This window comes from Apodemus sylvaticus, chromosome 1 (genome assembly GCF_947179515.1).
Source record: "Apodemus sylvaticus chromosome 1, mApoSyl1.1, whole genome shotgun sequence".
Classification (NCBI taxonomy): domain Eukaryota; kingdom Metazoa; phylum Chordata; class Mammalia; order Rodentia; family Muridae; genus Apodemus; species Apodemus sylvaticus.
In genome coordinates this window covers 118,192,188-118,203,667 of record NC_067472.1, presented here as the reverse complement: position 1 = coordinate 118,203,667, position 11,480 = coordinate 118,192,188, and positions in this window count along the sequence as shown.

Here is an 11,480-nt window from a genome sequence, read left to right as displayed (position 1 = left end):
GTAGAGGTCGGCCATGACCACGTGGAGAGAAGGGGGAAGAGGCAAGAGAGAGAGGAAGGGGGCAAGGAGCCCCTTTTATAGTGGGCCAGGCCTACCTGGCTGTTGCCAAGTAACTGTGGGGAGGAACATACCTGGCTATTGGCAGGAAACTGTGGGGTGGAGCTTAGACAGAATCCTAACAAGCCCCCAATACATAAGTGCTTTATGGTATTCCAGAATAGCTAAACCACATGCAGACCAAGTGTTCAAATACACTGTCAGGGATATGTGGATTGTTAGGACATTTCATACCCAAATTCGATCCTCATGCTCTCTGCCTAGCCCTCTACACAAACCTCCCAGCCCTTAGTATTTATAAATTGTTTTTTGAAACGTAAGGATTACATACTCTCAGCATGCATAGTGTCTGAATATCTCAAACCCTCAATAATTGGTAATCACTATTAGGACTTTCTTTTACTTTCTGACTCTCTACTCTCACTTATTAAATATTTTATATTTCTTGTGTGTGTGTGTGTGTGTGTGTGTGAGAGAGAGAGAGAGAGAGAGAGAGAGAGAGAGAGAGACTGCAAGTTTGTGTAAATTTGTAACATGTTGTACATGTCCTGAAGAGGCCAGAAGACATTGTCAGATACCTTGGAAATGGAGCTAAAGGAGATTGTGAGCTGTCTTATGTGGGTCTAGCAATTGCTCTTAACCACTGAGTCATCTCTACCACACTACTGGTCTCATTTTTAATTCAGTTTCTCTGTCCTTATCTCACAGATAACACATTTGTCGTTACTATGCTCCCCAAATGCTTCAGATATGTTACAGGGAACTTACCAGAGATGACCACTCAGACAGTGTATATCCAATTAAAAGTCTTTATTATATCTAGCAGTCTGGGACCCTACCTAAGAGTTTGAGAATCTGGGTCCAGTCTCCAGAACACGGGGTTTGTAATGGCAGAGACTACATCTTGGCCTCTGACTCAGCAGCTGCAGGGGGGTTTTGCAGAAGTAAACAGGTTGAAACAAGCAGTTTTAATAAAAAATAAGATAAGCTGTTCACATGAGGGTGTTCCGCACAATCAAACAGTTTTAACAAAGGCTAAGATTAAGGCTTTGGCTAAGATTAAGATTAAGATTGGCTAAAACATCCTGACCTTTGGTTCCTAGAACAGAGTTGGGTAGTCTTCTACCCACATGCTCTATCAAGAACAGATTATAATTAAACTAGGAATGGACTCAGCAATATAAGATAGAGGAAATTCCTCACTGATTTGCCCTGTAACAAAGGTCTGCTAAAATCGAAAAGAAAAAAAGGGGAGAGTATAAAATTAAGGCAGCCAATGGTAAAATCTTGAGTTCTCTGCACACTCCCTCAACTTAGTCTCAAGTGCACATGTAGGACTGGAAAACTATCAAGCATTTGAAGGAATGTTAGAGTTATAAGCTTAGGTAGAAATTCCAGGGAAGAAAACTATTTTAGAATATTTATGAATAAGTGAACACCATGTTTTCAAAAATATGTAACATATATGAGTACCAAGAACGGGGGTGGGGTGGGGAATAACATCCAAGACTTACTGTACCTGCCCATCACTTGTTTCTCTACGTTTTTCCAAAGTTGCAATCTGTTTTTCTTGGCCAACACATTAAAAGCACTCTTGGATTTAAAGATAAAATAGATAAATATAGTAAATAGCATAGCAACTAGATAAATTAGGAATAAATTTGCAAAGTTGATTTAAAATTAAAAAAGAAATACTTCAATTAGATTCTAACCCTCTCATGAACTCCCAACCCCTAAAAAAGGTTACAGAAAGGACACACTCAATTTACTTTGAAAATCTTGAAAAGATTTATCTTGAGTTATCTTGAAAAGAAAAGAGTGTAACTTTTTTATAAGTTTATTTTATAAACTGATAAAACAACTTGACCACAGAGAAAATATTAACAAAATTTTAAATTAGACTATATAGGCCACATTCCAGAATAGTCTGAGCTTAATAACAAAATGTTACATTAAATATAACTTGATAGCATAAGAAACAGCTTCTCTTAAATGACATATAGAAGCAATTGGGAATCCAATATAAGCTACATTGTTTAAAATTACAAAAGAATAGCACCAAACCATGTAGTTTTTCTCAAAAGAAACTGTAGAGTCTAAGATATCCTTATTGCTAAAAGCTCATACAAAATTAGAAATGCAGGGTTCAAACTAAATAATTAAACATCTGAAATATTTCAACTATATTGTAAAATCTGAAATATTTAAAACAACTCAGAAAAAGCAGATTTTTCAGCAGGGAGCATGGTGAGGATGGTAGAAGGAAGCTTCTGAGCCTGTGAGAGACAATGGGCTTCTGGAGAGAGGTGGCTGTCATGAGAGACAGTGGGCTTCTGGAGAGAGGTCTCTGTCATGAGAGACAATGGGCTTCTGGAGAGAGGTCGCTGTCATGAGAGGCAGTAGGCTTCTGGAGAGAGGTTGCTGTCATGAGAGACAATGTACTTCTGGAGAGAGGTCACTGTCATGAGAGGCAGTAGGCTTCTGGAGAGAGGTCGCTGTCATGAGAGACAGTGGGCTTCTGGAGAGAGGTTGCTATTGATCTTAACAACTACTCCTGCTCCTTTTCTATAGAACTGAAAGTACCTGTGGCTGACAAGATGACTGGGAAATAAAAGCTTTTGTCAGCAAGCCTGATGCTATAAAGTTACTTCCTGTAACTCACATGGGAGAAGAGAACTGATTCATGCAAGGTGTCCTCTTACCTCCACAAGTATACTTTGACATGTGAATGCACACACACACACACACACACACACAAATATATACAAAAAATTATCTTTTAAGGATTATTACTTTTTATGAGAAATGAAACTATTTAAGAGAAATGAAGTTTACAGTGGTGAAGAATGATAATGCTGAAATACCCAGAGATAAACTCAATTGTCCAATAATAAAATTGTTAAATAGATTTATTATTGATATTTAGTACTATATGATTATTTTCTGTAAATTAATTCAATTACTTGAATGAGAAGATCTCTATAATATGATTTAAAGAGTGAAAGTATTTTACTAAGAATGAAAATAAGATTGAGGAGAAATGTATTAAACATGTTGCCATTTAATGGACATAACCTATGTGTGTATGTTTGTGTGTGTGTATGTGTGTGTGTGCATGTATGAGTGTGTGTGTGTATGTATGTGTGTGTGTTTGTGTATCATCAAAAGAGTATTGTTTTCTGTGTATAATCTATGGCATAGCCCTTCTAAATATTTCACATAAAAATTTCTTTAAAACCCCAGAGTCTCTCACTGAACCAAAAGTTTTCCCATTTGTCTAAGCTGACTGCCCACGCACCCTAGGTATTTCTCTGTTCCTTCCCAATGTTATAATAGCAGTAGACGCCACTATTCCTGGCTTTTTACATGGGAGGGTGACTGTGGAGTATAGCTCAGGGTCTCGTGCTTACACGGCAAGCACTTTACTTACTAAGCCATCTCCCCAGCCCTTTTGTTGGACTTGATAATTTTTTTTTTGTTTTTTTGTTTTGTTTTGTTTTTTGTTTTTTTTATTCGATATAATTTATTTACATTTCAAATGATTTCCCCTTTTCTAGCCCCCCCCCCCACTCCCCGAAAGTCCCGTAAGCCCCCTTCTCTTCCCCTGCCCTCCCACCCACCCCTTCCCACTTCCCCTTTCTGGTTTTGCCGAATACTGTTTCACTGAGTCTTGATAATTTTAATGTGAGCTCTAAAGTTCTATCTATTTATGTATCTATCTATCTATCATGCGTATATCAACTCTCTACCCATTCACCTTAAAGATGTGGAGGGGAACATGAATCCCTCTGTCTTTTCAATTAAATGTTTAAATTCACCAGGTCATTAATTGAGGAAGGGAACTGATTCTGAAAAAGGAAAGTACTTTCTCCATTTTGGGAAAATGACCATTTTGACCTTCATTTCTACCACTGTAAGCCAGCTGGCTTGGTTCTAATCTCTTCTTGTAAAGATGTAGTTCTGCTGTTTCAGAATTCACTTGGTTGAATTTATTTTTTCCTCCTGGCATTGCTTATAACAATAAAAGGATGCCAACCTAAACTGCAAAGCTTTGAAAATAAAACGATGACACATAGCTTAGCTGTCCTATTGCCCAATGTGGTCAAGTTCTCTTTTTTTTTTCTTCAAGAAAGTCTTATATGTTAAGTAGTTTGGGGTCATCTTTCACAACTTCTCTTTTGTGCTGGATGAAATGTCTGAAAGTGAACAGTACAGAGTAAGAAATACAAAATTTATCATTTGTTAATGCCAATATTAGTCCTGCAAAAATGTGCTCCTGTCAAACCTGATTCTGGAAGCTGGAGAGAAAGTGGCATACTTTCCATCCACATCGGACAATACTTACAGGAGATCTCTTGTTGATGAGACAAGCACACCTCAGGTAGCTTGTCCAGTTTGCTCCAGAGAGCAAAGAGACTAATTACACATGATGGCTTTAAGAAATATTTACAAATAAGCAATGTAATGAAGTTTACTAGCAGCACTCTTTATATTCTGCCATTTGGGGAGGAGCTGCTGAGGATGTAAATTATTTGCAATAAAGAATTTCCCAAGAAGTTCAAATGAGCTGCCATTAAGGACATGTTGAAGTATTTCAGGCAGAGAGGACAGAAAGACAGAAAGATAATAAGGAGAAAAGCTATCTGGACAACTTGGTTGTCAAATGTTTTAGGATAGAGAGCAACCAGAAGTATAAAGGATTAGTGAGTTAGACACACAGGGATGATAGGAGTTTGCCCCAAATGATTAAAAAGAAAGAAAGAAAGAAAAAAGAAAAGACAACTGAGTAAGGTGTTTTAAACAGGAAGTTACTTGATAATGAAAAAATGCGCAGTGATGAGAATTCCAAGAGTACACTGCTGATTGGATAAGAAAGGGGCAGGGCAAGATAGGAGCTAGAAATATGAGGTGAGACACTAGGTTCTTGTCAAGGAATAGTTTGTGATAACAGGTGGTAGTTGTTGTGGGTTACAACAAGAAGTGATGATGGTACATTGGACAAGGATCATGCTCAGCCAAGGAGGTTTTGTGGCCCATGGGAAAATCCTACTCTTGGTGGAATAAATGCTTCTCTAAACTGTTGCTGCAAAAGCTCAGGCTGATGCAATACATGTAGATAGTGAAGTGGGAGTGGGATCATAATAGAGATTAGCTCAGCATTTCACAGCTCAGCTGCCTCCAGTCCGGGCAGTTCACTTGTGAAACCTGTTTCTCTTCTTTTGTATTTGACTGAATTAATCATTAGAGAAAGCCTCACTTTCTTCATTGCATTCTAACATTCAAATGTAAAACCTAATGTCTTCATTTGGTTCTTAGGTTTATAGTTGCCAGTGGAGAACCCACAGAAAAACCACTTTTCTAAGCTTCTATTTCCTTATCTATCAACAGAAGTAGTAAATTCTGGGAGACTACCCTCGGATTGACCTAAAAGGTGGCTACATTATATATATCTTAATCTATTAGAAGAAGAATATTTCTTTAAAATGTCTTAGGCTAAGTTTCCATCAAATTCAAAGATAATGATACATTTTTTAATATTATCTGAATAAAACTAGAGTATTCCTATACTTCCTAGTAAAAAATGAAGCTAGCAACCCAGAACTAACAGAGAGTGTGCTTTCTGTGACCTTCCATTCTTAGATGCATGCTATGGTCTCATAATCACTCTCTGCTTGCCCATCTCTGCTATCCTGTGAGCAAGGACACAATTCTGAAACAGCTACCTTCACAGATGTCAGGTAGAAAGTTACTGTAGCTAAGATATTCTCACAGTTCATTATTCATGTGTTTGTGGGGGGTTACATGAAGTAAACACTGCTGCCAACCATGTAAAAGCAAGATTATGAACCACAGAGCAATGCGATTTAATGGTGATAGTAAACAACCACCTTTTTTGGTTTTTAAGATGAAGTCTGAATTGTAACCCAAAGTGGCCATGGTCTTTTGATCCTTTAGTCTCAGCTTCTCAAGTGTTGACATTCTTGATCTGGGACACTGCAGTCAGCACACCGTATTCCAATGCAGCTTTTCTAATTATTAAAAAGGAAGGATTACTGTAACATAGTGTAGTATATCAATCATGTTAACAGTGTAACAGCTTGGTCAACCTTGTATTTACCATGTTTCTTCATTGTAGCAAAAGACCATACAGAGTCATTGGTCTAGATCAGAGGTTCTTAACCAGTGAGTTAACTACCCTTTTGGAGTTCAATGACCTTTCCATAAGGGTTGCATATTATGTATCTTGAATATCAGATATCTGCATTAGAATTTATAACAAAATTCAAAACAGTAACAAAAATAATTTTATGGTTGGGGGTCACCACAACAGGAGGAACTTTTTTAAAAAATAGATATTTGCTTTATTTATATTTCAAATGGTATCCCCTTTCTGCCTTACCCCTCCAAAAATCCCCTATCCCATCCCCACTACCCCTGCTCACCCCCATCCCCCCCCCCAATTTTCTGACTTGCATTCCCCTATTCTGGGGAATCGAGCCTTCACTGCACCAATGGTCTCTCCTCTCACTGATGTCTGAAATGGTCATCTTCTACTACAAATGCAGCTGGAGCCATGGGTCCCTCCATGTGTACTCTTTGGTTAGTGGTTTAGTCCCTAGGAGCTTGGGGTACTGGTTGGTACATATTGTTGTTCCTCCTGCAGGGCTGCAAACCTCTTCAGCTCCTTGAGTCCTTTCTTTAGCTGCTCCATTGGGGATTCTATGTTCATTCTATTGGTTAGCTGCATCATGAGGAACTTTAAAGCATCAAAGTATCAGAAAGGTTGAAACCATCTAACAGATCTTTTATGAATTTTCTCCTTGATGAACACCAACATTCAATGGTGTTTGTCTCTGGATGCATCACTACTGTGAAGAGACACACTGCTGACTTTGAAAAAAGTATGACACCTAGCACCTTCATTTTATTGTTATTGATAGGATTCTTCAAGAATTTGAAAGCTAGAGCTTCTCTCAGCACTTGGGTGGGGCTTATCTGTAGGGGATGGTGCGGCAGGTGTGGCTAGGTGTCTAGAAACTCCAGTGCCGCCCTGAGTGAGTGTTTTTCAGGTTCTTGTTTCAATAATTTGCAGAATGAAATTCATGAACCATGGAGGATAGGGTTTAGAGAGAAGTTTATTATAGATTTATAGGTAGAAGGAAAAAAATAAGAGAGATGGAGAAAGGTCTGTTCCCAGGACATAGAGTACCACAGAACTGTTTAGTGGGGTTTAAAGGGCTTATGACAGAAAAACGAATGAGGCATGAGAAGGGGGGATTAACTGGTCACCCCTGTTGGTCCAACCATGTGGTCAGAGGCCTTTTGTAGGTTTCCCCCAGTAGTCACGTAGTCATGTAGTTAAGTACAGCCTCTAGGCAGAAGTGCTCATTATGAAGATGAAAACACAAAAACCAGAAGTCTCTCTGGCCTCTACCAAAGACATTCTCAGAGTTGATGCTTCGGGTTCCTACCCTACGTGTCCAGTTCTATTTCGTGTTATTGCCATTATTGTTAAATTATTAGGGTTTTTTTTTTCCTAAAAACAACAACAACAAAACCCTTCCCACTCACTGTAGAATAAGCATTATCTTGGAGTTTTCATGAAGCTGAACATGGCAGCACTCTTGATTCTAGATCTTGGGAGGCAGGCAGTTGTCTAGAGTATCAGGCTATCCTGGTTTACAAAGTGAGTTTGAGTTCCAGGCCACCCAAGGCTACATAGTGAGATCTTATCAAAAGAAAGAAGGGCCAGGGAAGGGAGAAAACAAAGGCACCCTGAGCTGTGAGAAGAGTTTGAGAAAAAAATGTAACAGTGCAATTAACCAACCAGGCAGCATTACAAAGATAGCCTTCAGTAACCGAAGGTTCAGATCAGGTGACTGTTGATGACTCTTTCCTGCCTTTCTTCCTTTCATCCATCTTATAGAGGAAATGAATGGGAAGATATTGGCTGAGCTTCACGACAAATTTTGACACACAAAATTAATACAGTCCTATGGCAGAAAAGCATGAAGTGTGGAGGAAATGCCAACCATATCATTAGAAGGGACTACACAAAGTAGCCAGATAAGGAGTTTTGAAGAGATGTGTAGCAATAAGGATAGAAACAAAGTACCAAACCCAGGCAGGATATCATAAGTCCCTAACAAACTGCTGTCTCTTTTTCTCTTGCTGAGGGTAATTTTGAACATGTCTCCCCAGCATGACCAACACAGGGGCCACACACAGTCAGCCCATTTCTTTTTAAAAACACCTACTGTACTTGTGCCTACTTCAAGATTCCAGGATCCATCTTAGCTTCCTAATCAGGCCAGCCACTGAAAGTACAGCTCCCAAGTCAGGGATTGACCATTTCTGCCCAAGCTGCATTTCTGTATGGGCCGTCCTGGAAATTCCTTGTTAGACTGACCATGATTACTTCAGATTTCTCCTTATGAGTACCCCTTGCCCCCAATTCTAAGTCCTGCCTTCTTGGCTGCCTTATCTTGGCTCTGTCTCACTTTTACTGTTGTAGACATTAGTCTCAGGTAAGTCAATTAAGCCTCAGCTTTACTAAGATGAAATAATAAGATCAAATTACAAAATAGCTTCCTTGCAGAATTATATCATGCCTATTATATAGGACGGCCTGTGTTTATTGCCTTGGTGCTGTTTATTAAATAGGATGGTGTAATTGCCTTAGCAAAATTAGCACATTAAAAAGGAAGTTATTGTTATTATCACCAATGCCAGAACTATTTGTACACCAAATTCCACGCCCAGAGTTGAAATGTCCCATGTTCTCTATTATTCTGATGTGAATTCAAGTACAGTGCTTTTCACATTTATTCACAAGGCAGAACTATGGAATCATTATGCCAAATATCATTATATTATTAATTCTTCTAACAAATATGTGGAGAATGATTGTATGTTAGGAATTATTTTGGAAACTTGGATTTAGAGGTCTGAGGACCACGGGAAAGATGTCTAATAGAAATTTATACAGTGTGATGGTTTCTGAATGCTCAGTCCAGGGAATGGCACTATTAGAAGATGTAGCCTTATAAGAGAAGGTGTGTTACTGTGGGTGTGGGCTTTAAGACATTCACCCTGGCTGCCTGGGGGTTGGTATTCTGATTGCAACTTTCAGAAGATGTAGAACTGTCAGCTCCTCCTGCACCATACTTGCCTGGAAGCTGCCATGTTCCCGCCTTGATGTTAATGGACTGAACCTTTCAACCTATAAGCCAACCCCAATTAAATGTTGTCCTTATAAGAGTTGCCTCAGCCATGGTGACTGTTAATACCAGTAAAGCCCTAACTAAGACAGTCTTAGTAGATGCCTCACTGGGTAAAGTGCTTACCACCAAGCCTGAATATGTAAGTTTGAACTCTGGGACCCACTCAGTAGAAACATAGAACTTACTCCATCCTATGTGTGTCTCCTCCATATGCAAAATCATTATACAAGTGCAATGAAAAAAAAAGCTTAAGAGAAAAGAAAAATGGTTCTAAAGTCATAAATACACACATCGGCAAATGTGTATGATACCTGAAGCTATCTGTTACTGACTTACTTAGTCATTGTCAAACCAGGTGAGATTGAAATAGGAGATATAATTATGTACACTTTATAGATTAAAGAAAAGGGGATAGGAGGAAGAGGAGGAGGGGAAGGAGGAAGAGAAAGAGGGGGAAGGGAAGGAGGAAGAGGAAGAGGAGGAGAGGAAGGAGGAAGAGGAAGAGGGGGAAGGAGGAAGAGGAGGAGGAGGAAGAGAAGAAGAAGAAGAAGAAGAAGAAGAAGAAGAAGAAGAAGAAGAAGAAGAAGAAGAAGAAGAAGAAGAAGAAGAAGAAGAAGAAGCCAAAAGACAATAACCGATCTACAACAGCTTTTGTCACAGTCAGACTTCAAACTTGAGTCAGAGAGTTCCTGAAGATGCTCTCTAAACCTTAAATTAATTTTGTATCATCTAAAAAAACACACTGTTGGAATTTACCTCAACGTTTTCTGGTTTGGCAGAGGTATAAGGGGAGAGTCAGGAATTTGCATTACTTAGTTCATAAACCGGCCATGGAGCTACAGTTCTGGTGCCACACTATGGACTGCTACCCTCTGGAATCCTCCCTGCAGTTCTGGAATTGCAAGGACAAGTGTGCGCTGCTTAGAAACTCGTATTTTCTCCTATCACTCAACATATACTGAACTTTGGGGCGTGCAACTTTCTCATGCTTATTGCTGATTCTCCCTAACTGGCAGTGACATTTAACAAGTTATCCAACTCTCTAAATCTCTATTTCCTAATATCAAGATGTATTCATTAAACCAAAGGAACCCGCAATCTTAATTTGTCATTGATTTTAGAAAGGCTGCTTTAATTTCTTTTTAACAAGTAAATGTTCTACTTTCACTATGTCTATCAAAGAAAGTCCCAAATCCCACATTTAGCTCTAAGATATGAATCATTTAGTGTTTCAACAAGGACAAACTTTGTAGAAATTTAGGAAACTGATGCTAGTCTGTAAAGGGACCTCTAAAAAATTGCTAGCTTAATTATACAATGTCTTAATCCTATGAAGGCTTATAAGATCTAATAGGTGTCAGCTCCTCACCATTTACCTCTTGTAGCCTGATTTCATATGAAAGAACACTCTAGTCCTTTAGTTATCAAGAAGGACCCCTATCAAAGTGTGTCTTCAGGCTTAGGAGACTGTTTTTAAAGCCGAATTTAGAGACAGACATGGATTGTTCTTCAACCATATTGCTTCCTCAGACTGCTTTTACTCAGTGGAAAAAAAGTCTGTACCTAAATATCTGTTAGCTGTGGGATGGGGTAAGTACGCAAGCCTAGTATGTCAAAGAGGCTCATTAAGTCTGCCTGGCTCATCTCTGTATCCTCAGATTATCTCAGAAGGAACATGATCCCAGCCATCAACAGGGAGGCAACTCTGAACAGCTCTCACAGGAGGAGGAGACTTCCCTAAAGACTATCATTGCAGGCAAGAAGATTGACAGAAGAGGAAACACTGGACCAAGCTCCCCTCAGCTCGGAAAGCCTGACACAGGAGCTCAGAAGACCACCACCATCAGCTCATCCTGAGCAACTCGTGCTTCCTCTTTCTCTACTTCTTGCTTTTATTCTGAAAACAGAAGGACTTGAACAGTGTGATCACATGTGATTCCCCCTGCCCGCCCCCACCGTCACCCCAGACACCATTCAACTAAATCCTATAAAGTTCTAGGGAGGGAAAACAAAATGGATTCACCAAACCTGTAAATATGCACTACAGTTGAAATCTTCTGATAAACAGGAAGACAGGAAAACCAACAAAAACCTGAAGATAAAAAGCTAGATTTGGGAAACGAACAGAAATTCTGGCTCAACTTAGCTAGTAAAGTTTTTCCATGGAGTCAGAAATGCAGGAAAGTGGACCAAAAACAA